This window comes from Ursus americanus, chromosome X, assembly GCF_024610735.1.
Source record: "Ursus americanus isolate L20-20 chromosome X, mUrsAme1.1.p, whole genome shotgun sequence".
NCBI lineage: Eukaryota > Metazoa > Chordata > Mammalia > Carnivora > Ursidae > Ursus > Ursus americanus.
This window is the reverse complement of record NC_142164.1, coordinates 89,606,551-89,619,434: the sequence shown is the minus strand read 5'-3', so window position 1 is coordinate 89,619,434 and position 12,884 is coordinate 89,606,551.

Genomic DNA, 12,884 nt, shown 5'->3' with positions numbered 1-12,884 from the left:
TGCAGAGCCACAGTTTCATTTGCTTAGATAACATGTGTTTGCCCTGTGACTCCTCTGCATTTACGCAAGGCTCTTTAATCAGGTGTGGAAGGTTGTAGAAGCACTAGCGAATGCAGGCCCTGCCTTTGAGAAACTCTCAAGTTTAGGCGGGATTGGCCTAAGACGTCGTGATGTGGAACAGCCCCAGGGTTACCTAGTGGTGGACCCGGGCTTGCACTCTGGTCTACATATACAAAGGTATCGCAGAATTTTAGAGAAGCTCCGAGACCGTGGTTTTAGTAAGGGGAATGAGTTAGGAGGTGAGTCCTGATCTGGCTCACGAAAGAAAGACAAGTTGGAGCAACAGAAGGGAGTGGAGAGGGGGCTCCAGGTAAAAGGGACAATGTGAAGAAAGACACAGAGATTAAAACATTGCAGTAGTGCATTGGAGCACAATTAACATATCAGAATTGTGTTACGTTGCAAATAAGAAAGTGTCCAAGTAGCAACAGCTTACGGAAATTAGGGTCGGTTTCATATCACGAGAAATCTACAAGTTGGCAGTTGCTCATGTAGATTCAGTCACCCAAAGATGTCAGAGATGGAATCTCTGACACTTTCTTAGCCTGTCCCTCATTTTGGTCCCAAAATAGCTGCTTAGCTCCAACCATCACATCTGTATCTGTAATCAAGGTAGAAGAAAGAGGGAAGGTGATGCCAGCTATTTTAGTTTGGGTTCCTCCAAAAAGATCCTAAAACAAAGACTTGAGTGCACATTGTCATTTGGCCACTGAAAAGCAGAAAAGGAAGCAAGGAGAGTGAGAGAAGAAAGGAAAAAAGATAATATAAAGATGTGCCAAGGAGGGTGCTGTCTTGGGCAACAGGGGCTCTGTTCCACCTGGACCTCCAGAGAAGTGTACACAATGCCTCCCAGAATTGTACCCCTGAAGGACAAGTGGCTGGAGCATCTACCCACCGGGCCCTGTCCACTGGTTGAGGGTCGACCCCAATGGCACAAACCGCACACCTCCAGGCTTTGCTTGTGTGCAGGCCCAGGGAACTTACGGTGTTGGAGAAGCCTTGAAACAGAGAGCAGGGAGATGCATGGTGCCCACTTGGAGACGGATGTTGTCTTGGCGAAGTGAGTCCGAACAACGCGACATGGTCCCCTGTTTCACTGCGGCAGCTGAGGCTGAGATCAGAGGTGGGCTGAGGGCCTGCGCCTGGGGTGCCACAGCCGGCTGGCCCAGTGGCAGACCTCCTGGCATCTGGTTGGCCAGAACTGCAGCACGTGGCCACTGCCAACTGAAAGAGAGTCTGGGAAGTGAGCCTCCTAGGTCCTCCAGCCTCTAAGGTAGAGGCCAGAAGGGAACAGAACCAGTGCAAAGACTACGGAAAATGGTAAGATTTCCGATCCTCAGAGACAAGGCTGGATTAGATCACCTAGTCTGAATGCATCTGAGATCATCTACCCTCAAAGCATCTGAGAAAGGCCCCGAGTCCTGGGTAGAGGGAGTAACTTGGCCTCCCAGTCCTGCAGCTGGGGCAGAGCTGGGGTTTGAACCAAGCCTCCCAGCTCTGGAGATCTTTCCCCTCTCTCCATAATCATCCTCGCTGCAGAAGAATTCCTGGCCTGGAGAGCTACGAAAAAGCAGAGAGGAAAGGAAAGAGAAAAGCTCCTGCCGCACCAAGGTAGGGTCTGTTGTCACAGGACCAGGAACAATAAGCCCAGGCATTTGGACTGGCTCCAAGGGGCGATGGGGAGCCATTGTAGAATCTTAAACAGGAGCATGGCAATTTGAGTTGCTCGTAGGTAGATATTATATAAATATAAGGGGTTATTTCTCTGTTGATTGCGGCTGCTGATTCAGCCAAGGGGAAATGGAGCGCTGGACAGGCTTGTACCTCCAGCCGTGACTGCAGGTGCTGTGGAAGGGAGGTGAGCCTGCCGTCTGACATTCTCAAAAGGTCCCCTGCTCTCCCGAGAATGGCTTGATGCTTATTGCTAATAACAAGGCTGGCAGCCGGCTGTAGCTTTCACTCAAAATTCTCTGGCTTTCAGTAATCAGAGCCAGGCCTGGGTTGTTCCTTGGCCCTCGACTGCAAAAGGAATTTCCTTTATTTTTGAACATGGGGAGAATAAAAAGAAGTACAAGTTGTTTTATAAGACAAGTGGGGCAGCAATTGGAAATAGGCATTTAGGCATCTCGTAGGGATTAACATCAGGACTCATTTAAGGGCTTGGAGTGTTAATAAGGATGAGATGTATTTATTTTTCCCTGGGTTCTTTTTAGGAATCCCTGGGCAACGTTCTGGAATTGATCTACGCTGGTTCAGATTTCACGCATCCCCCCATTTTCCATGCTGACTCTCCCACCCCTCTTTTGATCGAGTTGCTACTTCCCAGTAACGTGAAGAAAATGCCCCGTCCAGAGTGTGCAACCGGGCAGAACTGGGACGCAGGAATACTGTTCACCGGGTTGAGGCGGCTCGGCAAACAAAATGGCCTTCTCGTACCTAGGGAATCTGGTTTGAAAATTGGACATTAAGTTACACTTCTAATTGAAATGAATTTGATGGTTTCAGAACAGTCCCCAGTGATCCCAGCCCACATCATAAAAACCACCATAGGCAAATTGGCACCATTCAGCCTTGGCTCCAGCAGGCTAGGGAGTAAAAGAAAGTGTAAACTGAATTTGCGGTTGCTTTTATCGTCAGATAGACGGGCTGAGGGGAGCTTCCAGAGCAGAATTCTTGGGTCAGATTACATCGTTTTCCTGACAGTCTAGGAGGCAGTGTGGTATAGTGGGAAAGCACTAGGTTAAGAGTCTGGTCTTGTCTCTGCCAGAACTGACGTTGTGTTCTTTGGTGAGTCATTAAAAAAAAAATCCTTCCGTGCCTCAGTTTCCTCTGCTGCAAAATGGGGATAATGGCCTTACCATGGCTCACGGGGCCGGTGTTGGGTCGAGGCAAGGAGCGGTTTGCCCCATGGCCTGCGGAGGCCCTCAGAACCGAGGGCGCCTGATTGATGGGCCAATACATGCTTTGTACCCCGCCCGCTGACATCCAAAGGACAAGCTGCTTGTCCTCCGGTGAAACTCAGCCATGAAGTCAGAGGAGCTCAATGCAAAGGACAGTGACAAGACAAGGAGCATTTCGAATCCTCTCTCCAACCATGTCAGGTGGATTGTAATATTCCCACTGACAGTGAAGGAGAGTGAGGCCCCGCAAGGTCACACGGCTTAGCCAAGGTCACCCAGCTGGTACATTACTGACTAGAAGTGGTGCGTGCCAAAACCTGTCTTCCCACTCTACTGTATTTTTAATCACTGTTCTAAAAGGTAATGGTGAAAATGAATAAGACCCCATCCCACCTTTTGAGATGTTCACACGGAGATGATTATGGACACAGAATATATGTGCACGAGCCGAGTAGAGATCGGAGAAAACATAAACACAGTTACCTTTAGGGAGTAGAAGTGAGGCCAGGGAGGGAAGGGAAGGGGAGTGTATTTGTCAGCTACCGCCGCCGTAACAAACAACCCTGAACTTCCATGACTTAAATCAATTCTTACTCACTTATCCAAGGTCGGCTGTGGGTTGGCTGATCTGGCCTGGACTCTGCCGGGAAGCCCTGCTTTGGGCTGGGTTCACGTCTGCAGGTCGTGGACCAACTAAAGGGGCTGCCATTTCATGGGGGAAGCTCTTCTTACAGTAATGGCAGAGACACAGGAGGAAAAGTGCAACCACACAAGCACGTTTCAAGGTGACGCTGGCTTCATCTTTGCTAGTATCTCGTTGGCCGAAGCAGGTCACATGGCGAAGCCCCAAAGTCAAGGGCTGGAGCAAAGGGTAGGGAGGGATACAGAAGGGGTGAAGAATTGGGTCTAGTAATTGGATCTACCCCCAGAGAGCTGCAGTTTTTACAGCAAAATATCGGCATTATTAATTTTTAAATGATAGGCATGCATTCTTTTTTAATACAAATCCCCATTTAAAAAAATACTACCATGCAAAACCCATTCGGGGAAGATTAGAATAGATATTCCCTGTGGGGACATAGCCCAAGGTGACATTTCCCAGCCATCTCCCCCAGTACACACACACACGCACGCACACTCACGCATGCACGCACGCACGCACGCACTGCAGTCTAGCAGTTGCTATAACATAAGTGTGTCCCCAGTGCAACGGGAGCCCATATGAGAGGTGTTTTTCATTCATTCGACAAATACCCATTTGGTATTATTGTGTGCCTAGGCTTTGGAAACAACGGGAAGAACAAAACCAGTCAGATCACCACCATCACAGAACTCAAAAGGCTAGCAGTGAAAATAGACTCAGCAAGTACAACTGGAATGAATGCTTGAAGGAGGGACAGGGAAGCTATAGAAACAAACAAGAGGAGAACCTCATGTAGACTGGGGTTCTGGCTGAGATTCTAGGGGTTGTGACCCAATACCTTTCCTTAATAGTCAAAACCCCAAATTTTACCTAACCCAGGATGGAGATTTTCCAGCGTTCCTTGCAGCTAGCCATGACTACTACATTTTGGCCAATAGATACAAGTGCAAATGGTGTACACAACTTCTAGGAAGTGCCCTTAGCAGGAGGAGGTGTACCTTCTTGGCCCCCTCATTTTTCCTGCTTGCTGGAATGTGAATGTGATAGCTAGAGCCAGGGCAGCCATCTTGGACCATGAAGTGCCCTTGGGAATGCAGACCACTCAAGATAAAATAAGATAGAAGGAGCCTGGGTCCCCTGAGGATTTCTTGGAGGAGCATGGCCAAACCCACCCCACCCTGCCTACCTCTGGGCATGTGCGTGAGTGAGAAACCTCCCCCATCTTGTTTCAGTCGCTGTTACATTGAGCTTATTGTTATTTGCAGCTGAAATCTGTCCTAACAGATAAAGGGGTTCAGGGGTAGGCCTCCGTGCCAAAGTGCGATTAAGCTGTTACCTGAACGATGAATGGACAGAAGGCATGGGTTAGTCTGTTCCAGGCAGAGAGAAGAACATGTGCAAAGGTCCAGAGGTTGAAGAACGTGAGAGTTCAGGGCAGATGTGGAGGGGAGGGACAGGGAGGGTCAAGGATTGTCCTCGTGAGCTTCCATCTCTTTCAGTGACCCACACTTCCGCTCCCTCCTCCTCTCTTCCTGTCTTTCTCCTTCCTCCTTCCCCCACCCTTCCCTCTTTTCTCCCTCGCCTGCCCTCACCCCTCCTTCTTTGCTCTCCTTTCTTCCTTACTCGTTTTTGACAACTATTGGTTGAGTTCCTGCTACACATGCCAGGCAGTGTTCTAGGCTCTGGGCACATAGTGTCGTGGGGCTGACAGTCTTTTGGAGGGACACATGTTAACTGGAGGGGAGGGGGTGAGGGGAAGAGTGTGCATTGACTTTCTGCAGCAAACTTGGAGAAACCTTGTTCAGATCTTCCTTCCAAAAAGGACTCCTTGCCAGAGTACAGGATTCGCGGTCAGCTGCTCGTCTCCAGCTGTCGGCTTCCTCGAGGTCGGCCTCAACTTCTGAGCTGAGCTCACACTCCTCTCAGGGTGGCCCTGACCCACAGCCGAACAAGGGTGCTGGCACCAGCGCTCGAGGCTGGGCATCTCTGCCCCACAAGGGGTTCCCTGAGCGCGCACCCTTTGCTCAGGGCTCCCGGGGGATCTGCATTACCACCTGCCGGCTCCCCCTGCCCTTCTGCTTTCAGGAGCGCCCCTCCCAGTAAGCCTTCAGTGCTCCTGACTCCTTATCAGAGCCTGGAGCCTGCTTCCCAGAGAAGCCAACCTGAGATGGGCCTCGAGGCAGCTAAGAGCTTGTCACACGCGTTAGAGAAAGTGCAGGGAGACCCGCAGGTCTGGAGCACGAAGAGCAAAGGGACAGGTGGTTGGTGAGCAGACCGGGGCTAGAACACCACACATGACCTGAAAGGTCTTTAAGATTCACTCTGGCTGCCGCACAGGTTGGGGGAACTAGAATACCAGTGGGGAGGGACTGCAGTTAGTCCCAGGGAGAGCCCAAGGCGGCTTTGTCCCCTGCGGGTGGCCGTGCGAGGGGAGAGCAAAGGACAGAGCCCACATGTCCTGAGTGTGTGTGGCAGGGGAGTCATCGGCGCTGAGTGCTGAGTTTGACTTTGGAGGGAGGGGTGTGGTGAGCAAGTGGGTGGAGAGACCTCTTCCGTGATGGGAAGTATGAGTGGGAAAGGAGCAGACTGGGGGCTGAGAATCGCGAGCCCTGCCGTGGACGGGTGAGTTCCGAGACTGTTGGACGAACGATCTGCTCTGTGAGATACACATTTGGAAGTCGTCGTGCTGGGGGAGGGGGGGGGTGTCTGGAAGCCCTGGAAGCTGACAGGGAGTCTTAGGGAACTGTCACGTTCCCTCCAGTCTACCTGCTATGTCCTCTCACTCCTCTGCTCTCAAAAGCTCCTAAACCCTTATTTCCTTCCAGAAAGTCTTCTCATGTGGAAAGGAGGCAGCGTGTAGTCCGGGCTTGCCCAGCCCTGCCCTTTCTGCCTCAGGGATTTCAAGGTGCTGGCGCTCCCTTAGCCCATGCTCAGCCTTGTCCTTCAGCCGAAGTGCCCTTGTCTGATGAGTCTTTCCTGGAATCGCGGTGTGCCCCGTCCTTATAGACAAGCCCCCTTGCCCCCCGGCACTGTGCTGGGGATCAGCCACTGCAGGGGAGGAAGGGGAGCCTGCTCCGGGGCAACCCAGGGACCTGGGAAGGCTCTCCTTCTGCCTGCCTTGCTCTCCGACACTGCGCACGAAACACTCCGCCTGCTGATGTCTAGACTGCACCTCGTAGCTACGCAGTGAAAGTGTGTTGGATGTATGAGGTCATTTTATCATTGGGTTGCGCGATCAGCGTGTCTGTCATAAAGCCCATCTCTTCAATTTTACATTTCGGCATAGATGAAAACAAGCTGGCCGTTATTTTCCAGGCAGGTACTTGTCAAATGCAAGTCCCTCCCGGAGAAGTCGCTGGCCACAGAGAGAAAAGTGTGGGAACAGACGCCCATCTTTCTCATCTGTGTGAGACGGGATGGCAGTCCCCACGCCGCACGCCTGACGATGAACTCGGTCTGAGGAACAAGCACAAGTCTCCAGCCCGATAAGGCTTTTGCCTTCCCAGAGAGACAGGGGGGCTTACACATCATGGGAGCCACCCCGACCCGAGTCGTGGTGGAATGGAATAATCCCAGTTCCCTTCATTTTTTCCTTAGATATGACATCTTGCAGCCAAACATTTGATGCCTGCAGGCCTTGGGAACTGGCATTGATCCAGAGATAACGCACAGTATGCGAGACATTTGTCACACTCTGGCTACCTGCACCTCTCTCCTCTTCCTCAGCTCACTATTCTGCTTGGGGGAGTTTGCTCTTCCTGGTTATGAGGGTGGTGGGGGGTAGAAATCAAGGGGCCTGCCCACTCCCTGTGGAAGCCCCTGAGCACTCTCCTCCACTACCCTGATCCATTAAAAGGTGGTCAGGTGACCGAATCTTCTCGAAGGACCTGGAATGGGGAGCAGGGGGACGCAAAGCCGAAAGAGGACCTGGGGGAGATCGATTTGCCCCTGCAGTGGTGCCTTGTCCCGACCTCGATGGTGCCGGCTGCCCAGCTAGGTTCCTGCCCGCCTGCATCGATCTAAGCTCCCAGTCTCATGCCCTAACACCCCCTTTTGCCCCAGGGAGCCAGGAGTCCGTCTCTGTCACTTGCGACCACAAAATTTTGAGCTGATGCAGGCAGTTTCTGAAATGGGCACTATGTTATCATTAATACCCAGCATTGCTGAAGAGGGAGGATTAATTAGTGCAAACCCTCTTACTTCACCTATCTTTGGGGCGGTCCACAGAGGATTTCTCCCTGAGCCACTAATGAATTTTGCAACTGTCACAAAACAATGCAAATAAGTAAGACCCACATCTGCTGAACACCGTCATGAGGTCAAACTGTGTGTAAATAAATGCTTGCTTCAAGGAGAGGGTAAATCCTAAGGTGAGGAGTGACAGGGCTTTGTTTGCATAAACCCAGCAAGGTATTATGGGTAGGATATTAATTAAATCATGCTCCTGGGCCTCACGGAGCCCCAGCTCAACGGCTTCGGCTTGTTGACAAACCGAACACAGGGCCCCCGGAGAGAGCACTAACATTTTGATGAACAGGGTTTGTTGGGGGTGATGTTTCCTAACTAGCATTTTAATATCATCTTTGATGCTTTATCTGAGCAACCGAGAAAGAATGTTCAGATAAAAGAGAGGGGTCAACATCAAATGTCCCAAAGATGAACTTTCCCATCTCATCTTGGTCCACTGGAATTGCTTCCCAGGAAGGATTTTTTGCTCCCCCCACCCCGCCCCCGGGGGCCTTCCTGCGCTCTCCCATCTCACCCACCCGCTCTCATCCCCCCACCCCAGCCCCCAGTGCACATACAGCTGGGAGAACATCTCGGAATAAGGCAGAAGGTGCCTGAGGTTTAAATGAAGTTTTAATGATTCTGAGAGTCTGCTGAAGACCCTTTCAGTCTGTCCTTTTGTTCTTCCTTCCTTTTTGAAGAAATTAACCCGATGATGGGTACTGTACCATCTTCCCAAAAAGGGCTTTTGTTTTAAGGTTGAAATTAACCCATCTCAGCTGGAGTGCAAGGTTGGTCATTGAAAAACTCTGTGACCACCACATGTGCCCACTCTCTGAGAGATGCTGACCGGAGACGTTCAGGCTCCTTGTAATTGAGTGATGACCCCGGTCCATCCATCCCAACCATTCCCGCCTGCGTTTACACTACATGGCCTCTTGCAGCTCAAAATTTCATGCTTCATTTGAGGATTATAAAGCCTCTTTTATTGGAGAATATGCAGACAAATATGAACTAATTAATGCTCCCACGATCCCCCTGGGAGTGTGCAATCATCCTGTGACCCCCAGCTCCCCTGGCGCTCCCTGACTTAGGCTGGTGTCCCTGCTTTGCCCCTACCCTCCCCTCATCACCTCCAGTGGGCAATGCTCAACCCCGTTTCCTCCTAAAATACGTTAAGAATCTGCCCACTTTGTGCCATCTCTGCTCTCCCGCTGGCTGTTCCCCTTGACTACAGAACCAGACTCCCACTTCCTCTCGTGCTCCCTCCATTCTGCTACCCAGTTCTCTAACCCAGCAGGTAGAGGGGGATTTCTTTTTTTTTTTAAGATTTTATTTATTTTAGAGAGAGAGAGCAAGCAGTGGGAGGGGGAGGGACAAGCAGACTCTTCACTGAATGTGGAGACCCACAGGGTCCCTGAGATCATAACCTGAGCGGAAATCAAGAGTCGGACCCTCAACCGACTGAGCCACCTAGGTGCCTCTAGAGGGAGATTTCTAAGACATAAATCTGGAAAAGTCCCTTCTTACCTAAAGGCGTGCAGTGAACTTCTCCCTGCAAACCCCTCCTTGCTATTCCCCAGCCTCCTCCAACACTGATCTCTCTCTCCCTCTCCCTCTGCCCCTCCCCCACTCAGGCCCTCTCTCTATATATAAATAAATAAAATCTTAAAAAAAAAATTCTCTTCCTCAGTCTCACCAGCCACATTTCAAATGCTTAGTAGCCGCATGTGCGTGTTGGTTGCTGTACCGGACACCATAGATAGAGAACATGGTTGTCATCAGAGAAAGTTCTATCAGATAGGGCTCAGAGAGAAAGAGTACAGTCTGGCCTGGCCATTTAGCAAATGACCCTGGACAAGTTTCTTCACCTCTCTGAGCTTCCTTCCCCTTTCCTGTAAGATGGGGATAATCACACCTGCCTCACAGTGATTTTCTGTGTGAGAGAATTGAGGAAGGCCACTTGGAGGGGTGCTCTGGTTCTCACATGAAGGCCATTCCTGGCCTCCCCCAAAGGGAAATGGCTCCTCAGCCACTCAACCCTGAGAACGACTTCAGTTCTTCTCACCAGACCCCTTCCCCTACTTCCTCCCCATCTGTTGTCCCCGCATCTGTTGGGACGGTCTTGTTTCTCTTGCCTGTGTTGCCAGGACAGATTCCCCAGTCTCCCTGTCTGTAGCATTTGGCTTGGGTGTCCTGTCAGCAAAGCCCATCCCCAGTCCTGAGCTTCCTGATGTTTCTTTCTCATCTCCCCAACTCCCACACCCATGCTAACTCGGTGTCGTTGGCCTTCCTCAGCTCCCAGGAAAGTCAGTCAAGTCCCCCGCCCCCCCATGGAGGACCGGGCCCGACCTTGGTTCTTGATGGTGCTGCAGACACTTTGAGGTGTGACCATGACACCCATTCAGCCCCTGGATCAGGTGGCAGCCACGTTCCCTGAGAAGGTCCCCAGACTGACTCCCAGTTGTCCTCTGCGGTCCCATCAGGACCTGTGGAACACGGGGCCCCTTACACAGCACCAGCAAGTTAAGGATGGCTCCACATGCTACCTCCATTTCTTTTTCCTGTCAGCCTGTGGCCAACTCTGTTTTTCAAAGGCAACAGCATCAGCATATCCCATCCCACATGCTCTAGTTACAACGTGAAGTTCACGGTCGTTCTTCAAGAAATGGGACCTGCATTCTCTCCCCCTTGAATCTGGCAAGGCCAATGATTATGGCAAAAGTGATGCTGTATGATTTCTGAGGTCCTAAAAGAATCATACAGCCTCCTCCTGGCCCTGTGAGGAGGCTCACCCTTGGAGTTCTGGCACCATGTTGTGAGGAAGTCCAGCTCCCATGGAGAGGCCACATGTAGGGATGACATCCCCACTGAGCTCCTAGCCAATAACCAGCACCAAGTGGCAGACATGCGAGTGGGTGAGCCTTCATGATTCCAGACCCCAGTTTTCAAGCTCTCCCAGCTGATACATCGTGAAACTGAGAAAAGTTGTCCCCACCATGCCCTGCCTCGATTGCAGATTTGTGAACAAAATTAATGGCATTATTTTAAGCCACTAAATTGGTAGGTATTCTCTATTATCTAGCAGTAGATAATCGGAACACCACCTGCTCAGACTGCAATGCCATTTTTACTCTGGGATCCATATATGGCTCCGAACAGGTGCCTTGGGGCTGCTCTGCCTAGCAGTCTCCACACTTGAGTTCCAAACAGGGAGTGCAAAAGTCCTACCGTCACTGATATTCTCCTTCACCTCCGGGATCTCAGCCTAGAGTGGGGAGGCAAGAGTCTGTGTGTTTTCCCTCCCTCTCTCTCTCATCCTTGTCCCATCCTCCACCTGGGCTGGAAGGGGCAGATAATTTTCTTCCTGTCTGGAAGGAATTTTCCTCATGACAAAACCTCTTCCTTCCCAAGAAAGCACATGCTTCTCCACTTCCTTGGGGCCACAATGGCAGATGGAATGCTGGGAGAGACACTGGTATAGCCGTACATCAAGGCCCAAAGATATCTAACCTGCTACCCCATTCAAAAAGTTATTGACCTTATTACAGAACACAGTGTGAGGGGCACCACCAAAGGGTACAACACCCCACAGAAGGCAGAGGAGAAAGACCACATCTGCATGATTTCACGTGTGAGGGGTTCTAGATGTTCTGGCTACGTTGTATAATAACAGAGTACAGGTATAGAGGCCCAGACCCACAAAATGCCTTAATCTTATGGCCCAACTAAGATGTACTGAGAGTATCATCCACGTGGCGAGGGAATACAGTCTTCGCTTTCTATTCCATTCCCATGTGCTGAATCCTCTTCACCTGCCGGAATCCTGGCTATGTGGAGGCTCTTCCCTTGAATGAAAGCTGCAGTAATCTCATCTTTGCTGACAACAAGTTCATCCTCACAGTGGGTTGTCATTTTACATTTCTATGGATGTGTATTTATCCAGAAATAACCCCATTTGTATAACCTCATTCATGTTCTTTATCCCTGTAATTGTCAATAATGCCATGTTTTAGAATTGGCAGAAAGCTTCAACACTGGCACCCAATACTGGGTGCTTATTATCATGACTGCCCGGTCCCTGTTCTCTGAAGATTGCCCACCTCACACACAGGATTTGTTTCCAACACACTCAGCGGCCATGTTTTTTCCACATGACTCCGCTTTCCTGACCGTAGCTGATTTGCCCAGGGGCAAACATGCTAAGCAAACACACATGAACTGGAGTCTTTATCTTCAAAATATAGACGGAGATATTCAGAAACTGGAAGTTAGTTTTTGAGTTGCATTAATGGTAGAGGTCTGATGCGAAGCATTAAAGTAGAGGAGTAGTGAGTTCCGGTGTCCAGACCATTGCTGGGAACCAAGTTGTGGCCCTCAATGACTACCCAAAATGTTGGTGTAGATTCTCTTCTCCCATGATCCTTACTGATAATGGATATGACCCTCAAGTCCATGGGTTGGCAAATGGCCTGACTTAGATGAGGAAGTATGTTATCAGGGTTCTCCAGAGAAACAGAACCAATCCGGGCGCGTGTGTGTGTGCGTGGGGGGGGGGGGGGGGCACGCACATGCATACCTGTGTATGTAGTGAGAGAAACGGATTTATTTTAAAGAATTGGCTCACACGATTGTGGGGGCTGGAAAGTCTGAAATGTGCAGGGCAGACTGGCCGGCTGGAGGTCCAAGGAAGAGCTCATGTTGCAGCTCGAGTGCAAAGGTTGTGGGGAAATAGAATTCCTTACTGCTTGCAGGGAGGTCAGTCTTGATTCTATTAAGGCCTGTAGCTGATGAATGAGGCCTCCTCGCCCCCTCACACTACGCAGGGTACTCGGCTTTACTCGAAGAGCACTCATTTAAATAGTAAGCACATCTAAAAAACACCTTCACAGCAACATTCAGACTAGTGTTTGAACAAAAACTGGGCACTATGGCCTAGCCAAGTTGATACATAAAGTTAACCGACACCAGAAGTAAGACAAGGAAGGGAAGGCAGCCAGTCAAGGGTACCTTATCAAGCCAGTTATCACTATGAGCAACTGGAACCCATCTCA